Source organism: Giraffa tippelskirchi, chromosome 13 (assembly GCF_054371585.1).
Source record: "Giraffa tippelskirchi isolate mGirTip1 chromosome 13, T2T-mGirTip1v1.2.pri, whole genome shotgun sequence".
Lineage (NCBI taxonomy): Eukaryota > Metazoa > Chordata > Mammalia > Artiodactyla > Giraffidae > Giraffa > Giraffa tippelskirchi.
The window spans coordinates 16,020,650-16,041,538 of record NC_137287.1 but is presented as its reverse complement, the minus strand read 5'-3'; the positions used below and the strand labels follow the sequence as shown (position 1 = coordinate 16,041,538).

The 20,889-nt window shown below is 41.6% G+C and overlaps 1 non-coding gene across 1 annotated transcript; it reads right to left on the bottom strand.

Moving 5' to 3' along the window:
- Positions 1-1,399: 1,399 nt before the first annotated feature.
- Positions 1,400-1,472, bottom strand: TRNAG-CCC (transfer RNA glycine (anticodon CCC)). Its single transcript has one exon. It is a non-coding gene; the product is annotated as a tRNA-Gly (tRNA).
- Between the last annotated feature and the right edge of the window lie 19,417 nt (positions 1,473-20,889).

Below are 20,889 nucleotides of genomic sequence, written 5' to 3'. Positions count from 1 at the left end.
CAGAATGGAGAAACCAACTGGGCCAACGTGGACTTGTGTACCACAGAACTGAGAGACCATAGATGTGTTGTCTTAAGTCTCTATGTTTGTAGTCATTTGTTAGAGTAGCAATAGAAAACGAATACAATACTAAAATTATAAATCAGATGTCAGAGCCCTCTTCAGACCTTTTAGTGACTTTTTGTTGCCTAGAACTAAATAGAGTCTAAACTCCTTAATGTAGCACATGTGGCCCGCATGACCTGACCCTGGACTCGCTCATTGGCTGTAGGCTCTTCACCCATCTACAGGTACCCTGATACTTCTCACCTCCCTTCCTCTCCTTAGTATGACTTTCTCATTCTTTTGGACTGAACTGAGGATTTAGTTTAATGGATTTCTGTTCCAGGAAGACTCTCTGGTCTGGGTTCCATAGCACCTGCTGAATGGTTTCTTCATTATAATACAATATAATAATAATGTGTGCATGCTAAGTCGCTTCAGTCGTGTCCGACTCTTTGCGACCCTATGGACTGCACCCTGCCAGGCTCCTCTGTCCATGGGATTCTCCAGGCAAGAATACTGGAGTGGGTTGCCATGTCCTTGCCATGATCCCCCTCCAGGGGGGGATCACCAAGGAAGTCCATAATAATAATAATATAGCATATAATTCCACTTATAAGTATTACAATGAAACATTTATGTTCATGGATCCCCATTAATGTTAAAACTTCTTTAAAGGAAGGATCAAATCTTATTTATCTCTGTTTCCCCAGTACCCTCTACACAGTGGATGCCCCATAAATACGGTTTACATGTCCCATTTGGAAGAAAAAGTTTTGGCAACTAATAAAGAAGTTTATTAATCAACAAGTAGGTTAGATGATGAGGGCTGTTCATATGTTCAATCATCTGTAAGGAAGCAAGTGGGAGTTAGGCTGTGTATCCTAGATTAGATTATTTCTATGAAACAGTACTGTATCAGTCCTCAAACTTTAGAACAAGCTCCTCAATCTTCCTTGCAGGTAACATTTTATAGGCACTACTGTTGACATTCTCAGCAGAAGAAAATCTCCTTCCTAAATACCTTGGTGTCAGTGGGAAAACCTCACAGCTACCCATAACCACCTGGTTACTCACTTGGATGGTGGCTATGTTGGAAGGGCCTTGATATATGAAACACCCGGAGTCAGGTGACTAAAGTTTCCACACAGTACCTTCACTAAGCTTTGCCCAAGTTTTACTAGTGAATATCAAACTAATAGGTATCAGAGGCACCTGCCAATCAGTTTTCCTCCTCTCTTTTTAAAAAATATCTATTTTATTTATTTGGCTGTGCTGGGTCTTAGTTGCAGCACATGGTATCTTCACTCTTTAGTTGTGGTGTGCTGGATCTTTAGTTATGGTATGTGGGATCTAGTTCCCTGACCAGGAATCGAACCCAGGCCCTCTGCCTTGGGAGTGCAGAGTCTTAGCCACTGGACCACCAGGGAAGTCCCCACTTTTCCTTTACTCTCCCTTTTTTAAAAAATGGTCTCTGCCTTGGGTCGCTTTTTAAAAAATAATGGTATTTATTTATTTAGGGCTGTTCTGGGTCTTTGTTGCTTTGCACAGATGATCTCTAGTTGCAGCAAATGGGTGAAGGGCCTACTCTTCATTGCAGTGCATGGACTTATTGCAGCAGCTTCTCTTGTGGGGCATGGGCTCTAGGCACGTGGGCTTCAGCAGTTGCAGCATATGGGCTCAGCAGTTGCGGCTTGAGGGCTCTAGAGCATGGACGGACTCAGTAGTCATGGTACACAGGCTTAGTTACTCTGCAGCATGTGGAATCTTCCAGACCAGGGATCGAACCTGTGCCCCCTACTTTGGCAGGCAGATTCTCACCCACTGTGCCACCAGGGCAGTCTCCCTCTTCTCTTGATAATTAATGTCAATGACACATTTTTGCAGGTTGCATAATTGGATCTTTGTTCTTTAAAGAAATTATTTTGGAATAATTTATTCCAAATTATTTATTTATTTATTCCAAATTCCAATTTATTTATCCAATCTTATTTCTCTTGGGGAAAAATTCATCCCATATTTGCAAGACCATTCACCATTTTTTTATGACCTGTTTAGAAAACCACACTTTCTAACTTGGACTTTGAACACTGATGAGGCATAGCAGGGTTAGCAATGTTTGTAAAACACCTCAAAACCAAGCACAAACCCAGGAACACACCAAAGATTAAGAGATAATGCTGATGCTGAGTAATGCTAAAATGAGTGCACATGATCACTAATTCTATCTGTTGGTTCAGGCGGAGTTGGCATGTGCTTTTTCTTGGTTACAGCTTGGCTTTTCCTATAAAGGTTTATGAGTTGAATAAGTAGAGAAAATTATGTGCTTTGACTTGAAATTAAAATTATGTTGTAATATCGCAGCACATATTCAGAGGCAAATGCTCAAAATGTTCACCATTCATTTCCACAGACTGTTGAGAATGATGACCCCTGAACTGACAAGTATTGAGTTTTCTACACTTTCTCTCACTGGTCCCCTCCTTTCATAAATGAGTTCTGTCTTAAATCTACCACATAACCTAAAAATGACTGCATGTGTTGGTAAATGAGCTTCATATTCAATTTTCCAGCACTGCTGAGCCCTTGACATCTTCCTTTTCTTTAAAATCCACTTACGATGCTCAAACTTCAGGTATAATCCTGACATCCTGAACCTCTATTTTTTCACTGATGCTGCAATCCAATGACATCACTAACACCAACCCAGCAAACAGTACAAACTATCACATTTTATCTATATCTGTAAATGTCTTCATCAATATTGAATGTGTAAATGTTTTCTTGCAACACTCTGAAGCTGAGTGACATGATAAAATGCTTTCTTCTGGCAGAAAATCCAATCTTATTATCTTACTTCTCAGAATGTCATGTCTTATATTTAAGTCTATAAGCCATTTTGAGTTTATTTTTGTGTCTGGTGTGAGGGTGTGTTGACAGTTTCCTAATTTCATTGATTCACATGTGGCTGAGGGTGTCCAGCTTTCCCAACACCACTTGCTAAAGAGACTGTCATTTTTCCATTGTATGTTCTTGCCTCCTCTGTTGAAGATTAATCGATCATAGACACATGGGTTTACTTCTTGGCTGTCTATTCTGTTCCATTGATCCACATGTCTGTTTTTGTGCCAATATCAAATGCTGTTTTGATTACTGTAGGTTTGTAGTATTGTCTGAAGTTTGGGAGGGTTATACCTGCAGGTTTGTTCTTTTCCTCAGGATTGCCTTGGCAATTCTGAGTCTTTTATGGTTCAATATAAATTTTAGGATTATTTGTTCTAGTGCTGTGAAAAATGTCATGGGTGATTTGATACGGGCTGCCTTAAATCTGTAGATTGCTTTGGGTAGTACGGCCATTTTAATAATATTAATTCTTCTAATCCGAAAGCGTGGCATGTCTTTCCATTTCTTTGACTCATCTTCAGTTTCTTTTATCCATGTTTTTAAAATTTAATCAAATAATTTATGGCTGCGCTGGGTCTTGATTGCTGCTTGCAGGCTTCCTCCTGTTGCAGAGAGTCGGGGCTACTCTCTAGTTTCGCTGTGCGGGCTTCTCATTGCAGTGGTTTCTCTTGTGGAGTGCAGGCTCTAGGCCCGTGGGCTTTAGTAGTTGTGCCTCCTGGATTCTCGAGTGCTGGCTCAGTAGTTATGGCACCCGGGCTCAGCTGTCCCACATCATGTGGGATCTTTCTGGATCAGGGATCGAACCCGTGTCCCCTGCACTGGCAGGCAGATTCTTTACCACTGAGCTGCCAGGGAAGCCCCTCAGTGTTTTATAGTTCTCAGCCTTTCACCTTCTTGGTCCGGTTTATTCCTGAGTACTTTATAGTTTTTGGATGCATTTTATTTTTTTTAACATTTATTTTTGGCTGTGCTGAGTCTTTGTTGCTGCAAGCAGGCTTTCTCTAGTTGCAGAGAGTGGAGGTTACTCTCTAGTTGCAGTTCACAGGCTTCTCATTTCATTGGCTTCTCTTGTTGTGGAGTGCAGGCTCTAGGTATTCGGGCTTCAGTAGTTACGGTGCACGGGCTTAGCTGCCCCGTGGCAGGTGGGATCTCCCCATGCCAGGGACTGAACTGGTGTCCCTGCATTGCAAGGTGGATTCTTAACCACTGGACCACCAGGGAAGCCCTTGGATGTGTTTTAAAAGGGACTGTTTTTTGCTTTGCCTTTCTGATATTTCATTTTTTTAACTTAAAATTGATTGATTGACTGTATTGCACACCTTGTGGGGTCTTAGTTTCCTTACCAAGGATCAAACCTGGGTACCCTGCAGTGGAAGCACAGAGTTCTAACCACTGGATGATAAGGGAATTCGCATAATATTTCATTGTTAGTGTAAAGGAATGCAACAGATTTCTGTATGTTAATTTTGTATCCTGCTAACCTTGCTGAATTCATTTATCAGTTCTAGTGGTTTTTGTATGGGATCGTTATTCCTTAGAGATTTGTACATTGGAGGAAAAACTATAAAGGCAAGCAAGAAGATGGTTTCATAGCACTCACAGTGGTCATTATAATTCCAGAGGAGGGACCAGCCTTGGATTGTACTTCTGGGAATAGTGTCAATCTTTTATTTCTTGACTCAGGTGATATATTTTAAAAAATATATACATTTCTACAATAAAAGGAGAAAATACTTAGCGAATGAATTAATAGGGCCCGGCACAGTTAATGGAAACAGATCCAGACCAGGAATTTTGGAACACTGGAGCCAGGGATAATCTTCATAGGTTTTCTAACAATCATGAACAATCATGAACCAGATGGAATTGGATTTCTCAATGCTGACAATAGAAGCCAGAAGACGGACTTCTGTGTTCAAAATACTAAGAACAAATCATTTCCAATCTTGAATTCTCTACCTATGCTATTGAGTATGAAAGTAGAATAGAGACATTTTTAGGCATACAAAGTCTCAAAAATGTATCCTTCTGTTATCAAGGTACTAGAGAACATACCCACCAAAATAACAGATAAAGCAAGAAAGAGGGAGATATGGAATCCAGGACACTAGGAATCCCAAACAAGAGAGACATGAAGAACCAACCATTCCAGATTGAAACCAGTCAGAAGGCTATAGAGAGCCTTTCTTTTAGAAAACAAAACCAGAGACTTCCCTGGTGGTCGAGTGGCTAGGGACTCTCTGCTCCCAATTCAGGGGGCCCAGGTTTGATCCCTGGGTAGGGAACTGGATCCCACATGCTGCAACTAAGGGTTTAAGTGCTGCAACTAAAGATCCTTCATGCCGCAACTAAGACCCAGCATGGCCAAATATATTTCTAACAGAAAAGAAAGAAAAAATAAAAAAGCTAATGTGTTTGAATGTAATGAGATATTTACACCTCAAGGTAGAGTTAAAGCAGGAGACATAAGAGACACGGGTTCGATCCCTGGGTGGGAAAGATCCTCTGGAGGAGGACATGGCAATCCACTCCAGTATTCTTGCCTGGAGAATCCCCATGGACAGAGGAGCCTGGCAGGCTACAGTGCATGCGGTCGCACAGAGTCGGACACGACTGAAGTGACTGAGCACACACATATAACAGAAATAAAACAACAAAAAGAGGACACAATTATTAACTCAGTTGCGGGGGAGAGGGAGGAGCAAGAAGTACAGGAAAAGCAAAGTAGTCATAGTAACTACAGGGTTCAACTGTGGCTAGCACTTACATAGTTACAGTGATGTAAACTCTGAATATTGATGTAACTAAATTGTGTGTGATACAGTAACATGGGGGGAATGAAGGCGGGAAGTATACGAAAGATGAAAGAATTAAAACCCCAACTTCCAAAATAATAGTAGATAATGCCTAAAAGCAAAAACTCAAGCATCAGTAACAGGGGCTACTTAGATTTATTCTATTTAGATACACGGAGAAAAGAACCAGCTAAAGGGGTTGAGTCTAGCGCCTCTGGGGAACATAATATGTTCGACAAGGGAACCCATTTTTCATAATAAGCCTCATAGAATTCCTAAACATGTGCATATGTAACTTTGGAAAACACACAAACAAACCTAATTGAGATGGAAGAGAATTCTCCCACTTTCTGTATGCCTGCATTTTTATAAGATGCGTGTGTGTGTATGTGTGTGTGTATATATATATATATATATTTTTTTTTTTTTTTTTTTACCAAAAGATGTTTTAAGTAATCAAAAGAAGAAATTAGTTGAAAAATATTTCTGGTCACTTATTGGCTAACCTTCCATCCAGGGACATACATTTCACCTTTATAAATAATTATTTGTAAAACCTAGGCAGTTTTAAAATATGGCCCCCAAGTGCTTTTTTAATGGCTTAAAGCAATATCTGTTCTCTTGAGCTTACAATTCTGTGGGTGGTGGAACAGTTCTTCTGAGCCATAAACTCTCTGACTTTCCTCCCATCAAGAGGTGGGTTTGAGGGAAGTTCCCTGTGGCCTGGTGGTTAGGATTCCAGGCTTTCACTGCCATGGCCCAGGTTCAATCCCTGGTCAGGGAACTGAGATCCCACAAGTCATGCAACGAGGCAAAAAAAAAAAAAGGTGGAGGTCTTGTTCTCTTTCCTTAATCAGAGCTGGCTGTGACTGCTTCAACAAATAGTGTGGTGAAAGTGATGCTAGGTGACTTCCAAAGATGGGCCATTGAAGGTCACGCAGTTTTCACTTTGCTCAGTGGAATACTTGTTTCTGGAGTTTGGAGCTTCCAGATAAGAAGTCCAGTTACCCTGCTTCAGTCATGCTGGTAAGGACACCCATAGGCACTGTGGTAGAGCCTGTCCTTCAGCCAGCCCAGCCCAGGCCACAGTCATGTGAGTAAAGAAGCCATCTTGGGGACTTCCTAGCAGTCCAGTCATTAAGAATGAACTTCCAGTTCAGGGAGCGTGGGTTCCACCTCTGGTCAGGACATCAAGACCCCACACGTCTTGAAGTGAGACAAAAAATTTTAAAAAAAAGAAAGAAAGAAAGAAAAGAAGCCATCACAGAAGTGGATCCCCCAGTCCCAGCTGTTCCAATCCCAGTCATTATAGTCATCCCCAGCTATTCAGGTCATCCAAGCTGAGACTCAGACATCATGAAACAGAGTATGCTGCTGCTGCTGCTAAGTCGCTTTAGTTGTGTCCGACTCTGTGCGACCCCATAGACGGCAGCCCACCAGGCTCCTTCGTCCCTGGGATTCTCCAGGCAAGAATATTGGAGTGGGTTGCCATTTCCTTCTCCAGTGCATGAAAGTGAAAAGTGAAAGTGAAGTCGCTCAGTAGTGTCTGACTCTTCGCGACCCCATGGGCTGTAGCCTACCAGGCTCCTCCGTCCATGGGGTTTCCCAGGCAAGAGTACTGGAGTGGGGTGCCATTGCCTTCTCCGGAAACAGAGTATAGTATATGGCTTTTCCAAATTACTGACCCACAGAATCAATGAGCATTTTTTGAAAAAATGTTTTATACCACTAAATATTGGATGGGTTTGTTACAGAGTAATAGATAAATGAAATAAAAGCTAGTGACCATAGCAGCATATAATTATGTATTAATATACTCAACATGAAGAAGACTGCCTACAACCATTACAATGCTAAATTAATCATTGGGTGCTAAATTGATGCATACATTAATCATTGAGTGCTAAATTAATGAATACTTATTTCATTGAATGTACTAAATAATTTTCTCTTTACTTTCCAATACAAAACTAATATGTATAATTTTAACTATCAAGAATATCCAACCAAAAACAAAAAAAAAGTCATTCCTTCATCTCTTTTGGATTCTGATGATGATGCAATGGAAGAACATTGAAAGGAACTAAATTGTAAAGAAAATTCTACCAGAGAAGATAGAAGAGCTACCTACTCAGGGATAAATACACAAGACTGGTATAAACCTTTAAGATTATTGTCAGAATGGCTGAGATTGTGAAGCATGCTACAGACAACAAAAAGGGCTTTGAAAGCTTTATCTGGAATAAGAAGAAGGAAGAGATGGGCCCACTGGCTAGGGTAGATGCTGTAATATTAACAGATGACCAAGAGAAAGCAGAACCTCTCAACTTTCATTCGGTATGCCTTCTATAAAGAAAATGGTGCTTAAGATTTTTAAATGGTTTAAGGTGGTGGTTCAGAGGAAACTGAAGCCCCCAAAGTAAAGAATAATGATAAGAGAACACTAACTCAATTAAAATGTTCAAGACCCCAGATTTGCATGCAGGCCATCCTCAGGATGCTTAAAGATACTGGAGATATGGTTTGTGAACCACTGTAGACAAACCTTGAAAAATTTTAGGAAATAAGAAAAGTACTGGAGATAGGCAAACACTTTCAAGAAGTTTTAAAAAGTGATTTTCAAAATTATTCACCAGTGACTTTGGTACTAATCTCCTGGACCAGGTTCTAGATTCTATATTCTTCAGCGAATTTGTGAGCACCAAGTAGTGGGGATAGTGAGAACTACTCATGTTAAACAAAGCTCATTTCCCTTTTTCATAGGGTTATGATAGGGTTACCACACTGTGAGACAGGGGGACCCTTTAGCAATTGAATTGCTTTCTACTTTGATTTCAAGGAAGAAGCACAGTGTTTCAGGACACCCCTGCAGATCACAGAAAGGAACCTGGGCACAAGTTCAGGAATTTGGTGGCTCTGTAGTAGTTTGAATGTTAATCTAATTAAATGTTTATTTTGGTGATGTCAGAAAAAGGACCTATGAAAATTCACTCCTACATAAAAGCAATAAAGAACCCAGCAAGAATTGTCAGAATCAACTTTTTAAAAACTCTGTAAATGAACCGAAGGTTAACAGCAACTTGAAGAATGCTGATTCAAGAAAAATGGCAGAATCTTGGTGGAAACAGTGAGCTCTGTGACATTTTAATTCGCTCAAGTTCTGTCCCCTATCCTCCAGCTCTGTTGCTACCTTGTAAAGTAACTCACATTTCCAGTGCAACCTGGCAGACACTGGAAGGAACAGAATGGAGCTGGAGGTCTTGCCAAGTTTTTAATTTATTTTAATTGAAGTAACAGTTGAATTACAATGTCGTTTACTGCTATACAGCAGAGTGACTCCGTTTTATATATATATATATATATATATATGTATTCTTTTTAATATTCTTTTCCATTTGATTTATCAAAGTTCTTTCCAAGTTTTATTTCCAAAGAATTGTCATCATTGGCATCGTCTTGTGGTTCCTTGGGAGACTCAACTTACACGGCTATCTGTATTCGACCTCACTCGGAGTTTGCTCAGTGTAAAAAATCCTCTTCTCAGAGGACATTTGTCAAAAACACTTAAAGGCAAGTGTTTTAACTTTGCAGCCACCTAAGGTAGTAGGTAGCTGTTAGGGCAAACAACAGACTAACCAAAAAGCTTTAGAGGAAATGCTAGGGGCGATCAAACCCTCTGAGATGATGTTGTGAGGAGCTCTTATATGCCCATTCCCCAGAATAACAAGCAAAATTGATGAAAATTATTTTTTAAAAAACTTACTTTCTGGAAATTGTCCTAATGGCACACAGACAATGAAGAAACATTTATTCAAGAAAATCCACTAAAAGTTGATAAAACTAGGAAGAGTCTGCGGCATTTGGGCCTAACTAATTCCCTCAAACTATTGCACAATTACACTCATCTCACACGTTAGCAAAGTAATGCTCAAAATTCTCCAAGCCAGGCTTCAACAGTACATGAACCATGAACTTCCAGATGTTCAAGGTGGATTTAGAAAAGGCAGAGAAACCACAGATCAAATTGCCAACATCCACTGGATCATCGAAAAAGTGGGAGAGTTCCAGAAAAACATCTACTTCTGCTTTATTGACTACGCCAAAGCCTTTGACTGTGTGGATCACTACAAATCGTGGAAAATTCTTAAAGAGATGGGAATATCAGACCACCTGACCTGTCTCCTGAGAAATCTGTATGTAGGTCAAAAAGCAACAGTTAGAACTGGACATGAAACAACAGACTGGTTCCAAATCAGGAAAGGAGTATATCAAGGCTGTATACTGTCACCCTGCTTACTTAACTTATATGCAGAGTACACCATGAGAAATGTTGCACTGGATGAAGCACAAGCTGGAATCAAGATTTCCAGGAGAAATATCAATAACCTCAGATATGCAGATGACACCACCCTTATGGCAGAAAGCAAAGAAGAACTAAAGAGCCTCTTGATGAAAGTGAAAGAGAGTGAAAAAGTTGGCTTAAAACTCAACATTCAGAAAACCAAGATCATGGCATCTGGTCCCATCCCTTCATGGCAAATAGATGAAACAATGGAAACAGTGACAGACTATTTTGGGGGAGGCAGGGCTTCCCTGGTGGCTCAGAGGGTAAAAGCATCTGCCTGGAATACAGGAGACCCAGGTTCGATCCCTGGGTTGGGAAGATCCCCTGGAGAAGGAAATGGCAACCCACTCCAGTACTCTTGCCTGGAAAATCCCATGGACGGAGAAGCCTGATAGGCTACAGTTCATGGGGTCGAAGAGTCGGTCACGACTGAGCGACTTCACTTTCACTTTCACTTTCCAAAATCACAGCAGATGGTGACTGCAGTCATGAAATTCAAAGATGCTTGCTCCTTGGGAGAAAAGTTAAGACCAACCTAGACAGCATATTAAAAAGCAGAGACATTACTTTACCAACAAAGGTCTGTCTAGTCAAGGCTATGGTTTTTCCAGTAGTCACGTATGGATGTGAGAGTTGGACTATAAAGAAAGCTGAGCACCGAAGAATGATGCTTTTGAACTGTGGTGTTGGAGAAGACTCTTGAGAGTCCCTTGGACAGCAAGGAGATCCAACCAGTCCATCCTAAAGGAAATCAGTCCTGAGTATTCATTGGAAGGACTGATGCTGAAGCTGAAACTCCAGTACTTTGGCCACCTGATGCGAAGAGCTGACTCAATGGAAAAGACCCTGATGCTGGGCAAGACTGAAGGTGGGAGCAGAAGGGGACAACAGAGGATGATGAGATGGTTGGATGGCATCACCGACCCAACGGACATGAGTTTGAGTAAGCTCCAAGAGTTGGTGATGGACAGGGAAGCCTGGCGTGCTGCAGTCCAAGGGGTCACAAAGAGTTGGACACGACTGAGAGACTGAACTGAACTGAATTCCCTCCCTCCCACCTTCCCCCAGCTCATTTTAAAGGAAATTCTGACCCAGGTTGGTGTGGCCAAGAAGACAGGGCTCCCTTTCCCTTCAGCTCCTTATCAAACCTTACAGTATCTCACCATGAGGGACAGGCTGCCAGCATTTTTTATCCCCTCCAGCTCCAAGTTGAAGAGGCTAAATTTCTGGTGAGTGTGGCAGAGAAGTAGGGGGTTTCCTTCCCCCATGCAACCCCTACTCATAGGATGGAGGCTCTGTCCCTGGTGTGATGGTCCAAGGATGCCGGGGCCCGAGTTGCCCTTATTCCAACTTGCCTGCAGGGCAGAGATCCAGTGCTGGGACGAACAAGCCAAGAAGACCAGAAGCTACAGCAGCTAGTACTCAAAGCAGTAGCTGAGAGACTTTGCCCAGGGAGAGACAGCCCATAGAAAAAAAAGAGACGTGAGATTCTCCCCAAAGGAACTGACTTTATTTGAAACTTAGTACAGGAAAGCTCAAGCCTAAGTGCACTATCAAAAAAAAAAAAAAGCTTCTTAAGAACCACAAGGCCACTTAATTCACAAGAGAGAACCAGGGAAAGAGACAGCTAAAAAGAGCCCTCCTGGGGTCAGGACAGACCACAAAGGCCAGTCTTAAAACCTATCCCTGCCCAAATTTAACAGAATCAGACTGCTGAGCAATATATGCCCTGAAGTGAAGTGAAAGTTGCTCAGTCGTGTCCGACTCTTTGCAACTGCATGGACTATACAGTCCATTCTCCAGGCCAGAATACTGGAGTGGGTAGCCGTTCCCTTCTCCAGGGGATCTTCCCAACCCAGGGATCAAACCCAGGTCTCTCGCATAGCAGGTGGATTCTTTACCAGCTGAGCCACAAGGGAAGCCCAAGATATGCCCTGGGCATTGTCAAAAAACAATAGAACAATCAGCCAGTAATCAGTGGAGGCTAACTGGCAGTGTGTATTATCAAATGAATCAGATAGCTTACCAGAGAAATAAAGAAAGTGACAAGGAGAACTTGCTATAACCCTTGTCATCCCAAGGTGACAAGAGTTGAAATAGATAGGCAGAGTCCAGGGTTATGCCGTCCAAGGAGCAGGACCAAAGCTTTCACGCTGAGGGAAAACTAACTAAAATAGCCAAGTCCAGTCACAAAACAAATAGCAAACAACAACAAAAACAACCCATGGAGGGGGGGGGGAAAGGAATCAGTATTCAGAATTGCTATAGTACCTAAAATGTCCAGTTTTCAACAAAAATTGTGAGACATGTAAAGAAAAAGTGTGACCTACACATAGGAAAAAAAGAAAAAAAAGGAGCAGGCAACAGAACCTGCTTGTGAGAGGGACTAAATATCAGATTTAACAGGCTTCAAGGTAGCTATTATAAATATGTTCAAAGAAGTAAACGAAGTATGCTTAAATAAATCAAGAAGGTATAATGATGTCTCATCAAAAAGAGACTATCAAAAAAGGGATGGTAAAATATTTTAAAAAATTTTTTAAAAAAGGATGGAAAAAATTTTTAAATAACCAGTTGAAATTCTGGAGTTGAAATATACATTAACCAAAAGGAAAAGTTCATTATAAGGGCTCAAAAGTTGATTTGAACTGGCAGAAAAAAAGAATTAGCAAACTTGAAGATAAATGTATAGAGCTTATGGAATCAAAAGAACAGAGAGACAATGAAATGAAGAAAAGTGAACACAGCCTCAGAGAAACAGGGACATTTTTAAACACACCACATACATGTAATAGGGGTACCAGAGGGGAGGAGAGAGAGAAAAGAAAGAAAAACCATCTGAGGAAAACTTAAAGGCTTACCCAACTTGCTGGAAAATGTAAATCTGTATCTCCACGAAACTCAAGAAATCCCAAGTAGGATAAACACAAAGAGATCTATACCCAGACATATCACAGTTAAAGTGCTGAAAGATAATGAGAAAATCTTGGAAACAGCAAGAAAGAAAAAAAAAAGATTTATCACATGCAAGAGGTTTACAATATGATAAACAGCTAGATCTAATTGTAAGAACTAAAATGATGAAACCCTTAGAGGAAAACATGGGCATAAATCTTCATGACCTTAGACTATACAACAGTTTCTTAGATAAGAAACCTAAGTACAAGCAATAAGAGAAAAACTACATAAATTGGAGTTCATAAAAATTAAAACATTTTGTGCTTATAGAAAATGAAAAGAATTCACTGAATGGCAGAAAATATTAGTGAATCATTTCTCTGATAAGGGTCTAATATTCAGAAGACATAAAGAACTTTTACAACTCAACAACAGGAAGACAGACATCCAAATTTAAAATGCACAAAGGACTTGAATAGACATTTCTCCAGAAAAAGATATACAAATGGACAGTAAGCCCAAAGCCATCAGAAAAATGCAAATAAAAACTACGAGATATCATTTCATACCTACTAGGATGAGTATAAGAGTATAATAATAATAAAAAAAGACAATAACAAATGTTGACAAGGATGCAAAGAAACTGAATCCCCCATGCACAGCTGGTGGTAATGTTAAATGGTGCAGCTACCATGGAAAGGAGCTTGGCAGTTCCTCAAAAAGTTAAACAGAGTTACCGTATGATGCAGGCTTCCCAGGTGGTGCTAGTGGTAAAGAACTCCTGCCTATTCAGGAGACGCAAGTTCAATCCCTGAGTCGGAAAGATCCCTTGGAGGAGGACATGGCAACCCACTCCAGTATTCTTGCTTGGGGAATCCCATGGACAGAGGAGCCTGGTGGGCTACAGTCCATGGGGTTGCAAAGAGTCGGCTACAACTAAGCGACTTAGCACGTACGCACACCGGCACCATATGATGCAGCAATTCTATACCCAGGTATATACCCAAGAGAATAGAAGACAGACATTCACATAAAAACTTGCACACAAAAGTTCACAGCAGCATTATGCATAATAACCTAAAGTGGGAACAGGACTTCCCTGGTGGTGCAGTGGATAGGAGTCCATCTGTCATGCCAGGGACACGAGTTCAATTCCTGGTCCAGGAGGATTCCACATGCCATGAAGCAACTAAGCCCACATGTCACAACTACTGAGCCTGTGCTCCACAACAAGAGAAGCCACTGCAATGAGAAGCCCATGCGCTGCAACACAGTAGCCCCCGCTTGCCACAACTAGAGAAAGCCCATGCAAAGCAACAAAGACCCAGCACAGCCAAAAATAAATAAATAAATATTTTTAAAATTAAAGAGGAAACAATTCAAATGTCCACTGACTGATGAATATATAACCAGTTATACAACTATCAGTTATAGTTATGTAAATGTGATATCCCCATGCAATGATATATCATTAAGTCATAAAACAAGAATGAAGTCTGACATAGGCTAAAGCCTGGGTGACTCTTGAGAACATGCTAAGGAAAAGAAGCCAGCTGCATAAAGGCCACATATTATATGGTTCTGTGCATGTGAAATGTTCAGAAGAGGCAAATCCATAGAAACAGACAATATCAGTGTTGCCAGGGGCTGTAGGGATGGGGGGACGGGCAGTGACACAACCTTGTAAATATACTGAAAATCACTGAATTGTACACTTTAAAATGATGAATTTTATGGTAGATGTTATATCGCAATTAAAAAGTTGAGTGTTAATATGCATAAGAATGTAATTTAATCTAAAAATATATTAAGCATAAGAAGTCAAACATAAACACTACTTTGTGATTCCATTTATATGAAATCCGAGGAAAAGCCAAACTATAGTGACAGAAAGTAGATAGAACATTGCCTGGAGGAGAGACTCACTAGAAGGGGGCTCTTTAGGTTGAAGAAATTGTTATATATCTTGACTGAGGTGACTGCTACATAATTGTATTCAATTACTAGACTCCATCAAGGCCATATATTTTAAGTTTTTAAAATACTTATTTATTTGGTTGCGCCAGGTCTTAGTTGTAGCCTGTGGGATCTAGTTCCCCAAACAGGGATTGAACCCGGGTCCCCTGTATTGGGAACTTGGAATCTTAGCCACTAAACCACCAGGGAAGTCTCTGTATACTTAAAACGGGTGGATTTTATTGAATGTAATTATAATTAATTTTATAATTATAATGTATTAATATATATTAATTGTAATATTAATTTTAAAACAACAAAAAATTGATGTCAGATTAGGGAGTTACCTCTTATAATAAAAGACATCTAACATCTGTATTAGAGGAGCAAACAGCAACCCACTCCAGTATTACTGCCTGGAGAAGCCCATGGACAGAGGAGCCTGGTGGGTCCTACCGTCCCTAGGGTCACAAAGATTCAGGTACAGCTGAAGCAACTTAGTGTGGACGTAACATATATATATTTTCTTCAGTTTAAAGCCTGCAGATTAAAAAACCTTCCAGACTTTATTATATGTCACTTTGTGAAGTAAACAGAATCCATTTATGATCCCAAATTTGCATTTGATGAAACTAAAGTTTAGAAAAGTTATGCCACCCACCCAAGTTCACATAAAAAAAACACTTAAATCTCAACATCCCTACATGGTAAGTACTACACCCTCTTCTGCAGATGAGAAAACTGAGGAAGAAGTTAGGCAACTGATAAGTGACAACAGGATTCACTCTCCAGTAGTTTGATTCCACAACCTGAATTTTTGTTCTGCTTTTATTCTTTAATTAAAGGAAAGCAAAATGACACAGGTCTAGTAATATACATCTGCAGGCTGAATATGACCTTGGACCACCTGTTTTCAGCCTCCAGTGAAGAATCAGATAGACAGGGGCGTCCTAGGCCTGACACTTATCACACATGTTGTCTCAAGGGTTTCACCCACGCTTTCCGCCCCAGCTTCCCAGGTGTGAAAAGATGATATTGGTGACACTGGTTTCACAAGGCTTGTGTCAAAATTGGAAAAGATCACCCAGCCTCCAAAATCTAGCACTTGGGAGGCACTCAGTTTCCCCCTTCAATTTAGCCATTGCCTACCCAGACAGTGTATTAAAAAGCAGAGACACCACTTTGCTGACAAAGGTCCGTCTAGTCAAAGCTATGGTTTTTCCAGTGGGCATGTATGGATCTGAGAGTTGGACTATAAAGAAAGCTGAATGCCAAAGAATTGATGCTTTTGAACTGTGGTGTTGGAGAAGACTCTTGAGAGTCCCTTGGACAGCAAGGAGATCCAACCAGTCCATCCTAAAGGAAATCAGTCCTGAATACTCATTGGAAGGACTGATGCTGAAGCTGAAACTCCAATACTCTGGCCACCTGAGGCAAAGAGCTGACTCACTGGAAAAGACCCTGACGCTGGGAAAGATTGAAGGTGGGAGGAGCAGGGGACGACAGAGGATGAGATGGTTGGATGGCATCACCGACTCAATGGATATGAGTTTGAGTAAACTCCGGGAGTTGGTGATGGACAGGGAGGCCTGGCATGCTGCAGTCCATGGGGTCACAAAGAGTTGGACACGACTGAGCGACCGAACTGAGCGGAACTGATGGTTTTTCCAGTAGTCACGTATGGATGTGAGAGTTGGACTACAAAGAAGGCTGAGAAATGAAGAACTGATGCTTTTGAACTGTGGTGCTGGAGAATACTTTTGAGAGTCCCCTGGGCAGCAAGGAAATCAAACCAGTCAAACTTAAAGGAAATCAGTCCTGAATATTCATTGGAAGGACCGATGCTGAAGCTAAAACTTACTTTGGCCACCTGATGCAAAGAGCTGATTCATTGGAAAAGACCCTGATGCTGGGCACGATTGAGGACCGGAGGAGAAGGGGGCAACAGAGGATGAGATGGTTACCCCAACTCAATGGAAATGAATCTAAGCAAACTCTGGGAGACAGTGGAGGACAGAGAAGCCTGGCAGGCAAAGAGCTGGACACAACTTAGCGACTGAACAACAACAAGAAGCCTGGCCCTAACATACTCAACATGTGTTGAAATAATATAACCTAAGCTTCTGCAGTTCATAGGAGTATATCTCATCTCTCCGCGGTTCTGGAAAGTGAATGCACAGAGGCAGAAAGAGAAGGGAACTTGCAGCCTCCACACTTCTAATTACAGTGTTCCATCACTTCACAAATGAATCTCTGACAAACTGTGATAAGTCTCATGAAAGAAAAAGGACAGCATGACGGAGGCATAGGAACAGCATATATTTTAGGTTAGAGGTTCAGGGAGAGGCTCTCTGTGTGGAAGAGAATAAAATATTGGACCAATACAAAGGAAGCAATACTCCTTTGTACTCCCACTGGTGAGGCTACATAGAGAAAATGGTATTCTATTTTGGGTGCTGCGTTTTTAACAGGAACACAGTCAACCCTGAGATCATACAGAAAAGCACATCCCAGCTGACAAAGGGTGTGGAGGCCATTCCAGAAATACTCAACTCTCTCTTTTAATATTTATTGAATGCAAAACACCTCTTGGTACTGGAGAGCGTTGAAAAGTAAAGACACTAGCATTTACAGCTTTCAAGAAGTTTTACCATCCAGTAGGAAGACCAAGATGAGCCCATAAACAAATATCATACACATTTGCTCTAAGACATAAGAGCTGCAAATGTAGCATGTATAGCGGGAGGATACCAAGAAACACTTCATAAAAGGGTGGTATTTGAACTAATCCTGGAAATGGAAAGTAGTCCTTTTTTTACCTTTTTTTTTTTTTTGGCTAGATTACAGTCCACAGGGTCTCAAAGAGTCGGACACAACTGAAGTGACTTCATGCACGCATGCAATCTCTAACACATGAAGAAGTGTCACAAGAAAATTAGTATGAGGTTTTTTGGATTTAAAAAAGAGATCAGTACTTAAATCTTAATAACTCATTCATTGTGTTCTGACGCCTATTTCTGAACACTTCCTCCCTTCTCAGTTAGTGCTGCAGAGCTGAGTTAGTTGAAATCGGACTGTTCATTTGTGTTCTTCAAATGTTACTCCCTTGTGTTACTCTGGGCAAATTACCCACTGGCCTCTCTTGTGACCTTCACATCACAAAGAGATAAGAGCCAGTTTAAGATTTAGTCTAGGGACTTTACTGGTGGTCCATTGGTTAAGACTCCGTGCTTCCAATGCAGGGGCACAGGTTTGATCCCTGGTTGGGGAACTAAGATCCCACGTGCCTCGCTACCAAAAAATAAAATAAGACTTAGTCTGGGTAGATCCAGAGCTAGAGCAGCCATTAGAAAAACTTTAACAATGCAGTGAGCTGGAGGAAATGATTCTAAAGTTCCTTCCAACTCCATGGTTCCGTGAGCTGCTGCTTTTTTTTCCTGTTAAACGTTTATAGTATCTACTTCTAGAAGGATGATCAGAGATAAAGTACATTAAAGTGCCTGGCACAGGCATCCCTGGTGGTCCAATGGTTAAGAATAGCCTTGCAATGCAGGGGAGAGGAGTTCAATCCCTGGTCCTGGAAGATCCTACACGCTGTGGAGCAACTAAGCTTGTGTGCCACACAAGTACTGGGCTCGCATGCTCTAGAGCCTGTGCTCTGCAACAGGACAAGCCACTGCAATGAGAAGTCCATGTACCACAACTAGAGAAAAGCCCTCATGTAGCAGCAAAGACCCAGCACAGCCAAAAAAATTAATTAAAAAACAACTGCCTGGCACAGGGATTGCCTGATGGTCCAATGGTTAGGACTCAGTGCTTTCACTGCAGGAGCCCAGGTTTGACCCCTAGTCAGGGCACTAACACCCCGCAAGCTGCAGAGCACAGCCAAAAAAAAATGAAAAAAAGTGCAATACTGACGTCTCCAACTATAAAAAAAAAAGTGTCTGGCACAGGATAGCTGTTCAGTCTCCATTAGTTGAGTACCAATCTATGGAATAGACTGAGAAATCCCAATCCAATCTCCAAGGAAGTACCAACCTCAGCCACTAGAGGGCAATCTCAGTCACACGTCTCTAAATGAGACTCAGATACCGCTGAGGTGGCAGGCACCCCTCCGGATACACCAGCCTTTCCCATGCCGGGAAACTCACTCCTACTCAGGAAACCTGGCTCCACGCTGAACTCCATGGTGTTTTCTCTGAGTCACTATATTCTCCTGTAGTTGCAAAATGATCTGGCAAAAGTCCCTGAAAGGCTTTTTACTGCTTACTGAGTAACATCCAAACTCCTTGATGGAATCAAAGGCCTTCCTCAATGTGGCCCCAACCTACCTCTCAAGCCTAAACTCCCCTTAACTCTTCACACTGCAGACACACTGACAACTCGTGCTCCTGCCTCCGTGCCATGGTTCACCCTGCTCCTTCTTCTTGAAGCCTTTGCTCTATCCTGACCTTCTGAAACTCTGCATCTTTTTCAGCAATGCAATGCTGCCTGCTCCATTATCCCCTCCTCACTTCTCTAGAGTAGCAGTCCCCAGCTTCTTTGGGACCAGGGACCAGTTCCATGGAAGACAGTTCTTCCACGGACCAACGGTAGGGAATGGTTTCATGATAATTCTCATAAGGAAGGTGCAACCTACATCCCTCGCATAGGTAGGTCACAGTAGGGTTCACGCTCCTATGAGAATCCAGCGTTACCGCTGGTGTGACAGGAGGTGGAGCTCAGGCAGTAACGTGAGCGATGGGGAGTGGCTGTAAATACAGATGAAGCTTTGCTCCTCGCTAGCCTGCCAATCACTCCTGCTGTGCGATCTGATTCCTAACAGAAAATCCCTGGGGGTTGGGCGAGATCCCTAGAGTGATCTCACCCAACCCTGAGCTTACCCTACATATTACATCCATTCATTCTGGATTACAGTGATTTCTGTTTGTGCATCTTCAGTGGAAGAGAAACTTCATAAGTAGAAAGGCCAGTGGGGTAATGTGCCCAGGATAACACAACAAGTGGCCTAAATGGGATTCTAATCCAGGCAACCTGACTTCAGAGAGCTCTTGCTCTTAACCACTAATTCACACTATCCAGTAATCTTTTATCAGCCCTAGTTCCTAACTCAGAGCTTTGCACACAGTGCCATTCAATAGCTTATCAAATGAATAACACCACCAACAAAAAAACCAATGATCTAATTAGCACGTCTTGAACCTTCACCAACTTGTGGGTTATTGGGAACTAGCAACTGTCAGTGTCATTAATCTGAATTAGAATACCTGGCTGTAGATCTAATTATGAGCAATTTCAGAATCATAATTACTGTTCCATTCTGTTTCTTGATTTTTAATGCATACAAGGACCTACTCCCAGCTTCTAAGGATGACAAAAACAACGCAACCTACTCCTAGCTTCTAAGGAAGACAAAAACAACGTGATTACTTACTGAAGCCTAGGAGACGTGTTTTGTGAAGCTCCCAGCTCACATCTTCACTGTGAAGTGAGGGAGATGGACTGGGTGGTCTCTGAGGGCCCTCTCTTCAGTTTTAACATATGGGAGACAGAATGCAATTAAAAAGAACCTCTGCCTGTGTGTCAGAAGATACATGTTGAGTCTCAGCTTCCCAACTCGCAGATTTCCCATTCTGTAAAACTTGATTCATCTATTCCAAAATTTTTGAGTGTCTTCATTTGACTGTAGGGATGGGGATGGGTGGGGGCTACAGCAATGAACAAGACAGACATGGCCCCCTGCTCATCCAGCTCAGAAAAGCAGATGACACCTATACTGTGTAGTTGTTCTAATGAAGAAACTGAAGTGGACCAAATGCTGTCTAAACTATAAAGTCTAGCGCAGGAGCAAAAGATGGTGATCTCGACAGGGTTCCAATTGTTGCCAAACCCAAGGACAACAAAAATGTTAGCTATCCTGCTGTTTTTGAGTAAAGCCTGAGAGTGTAT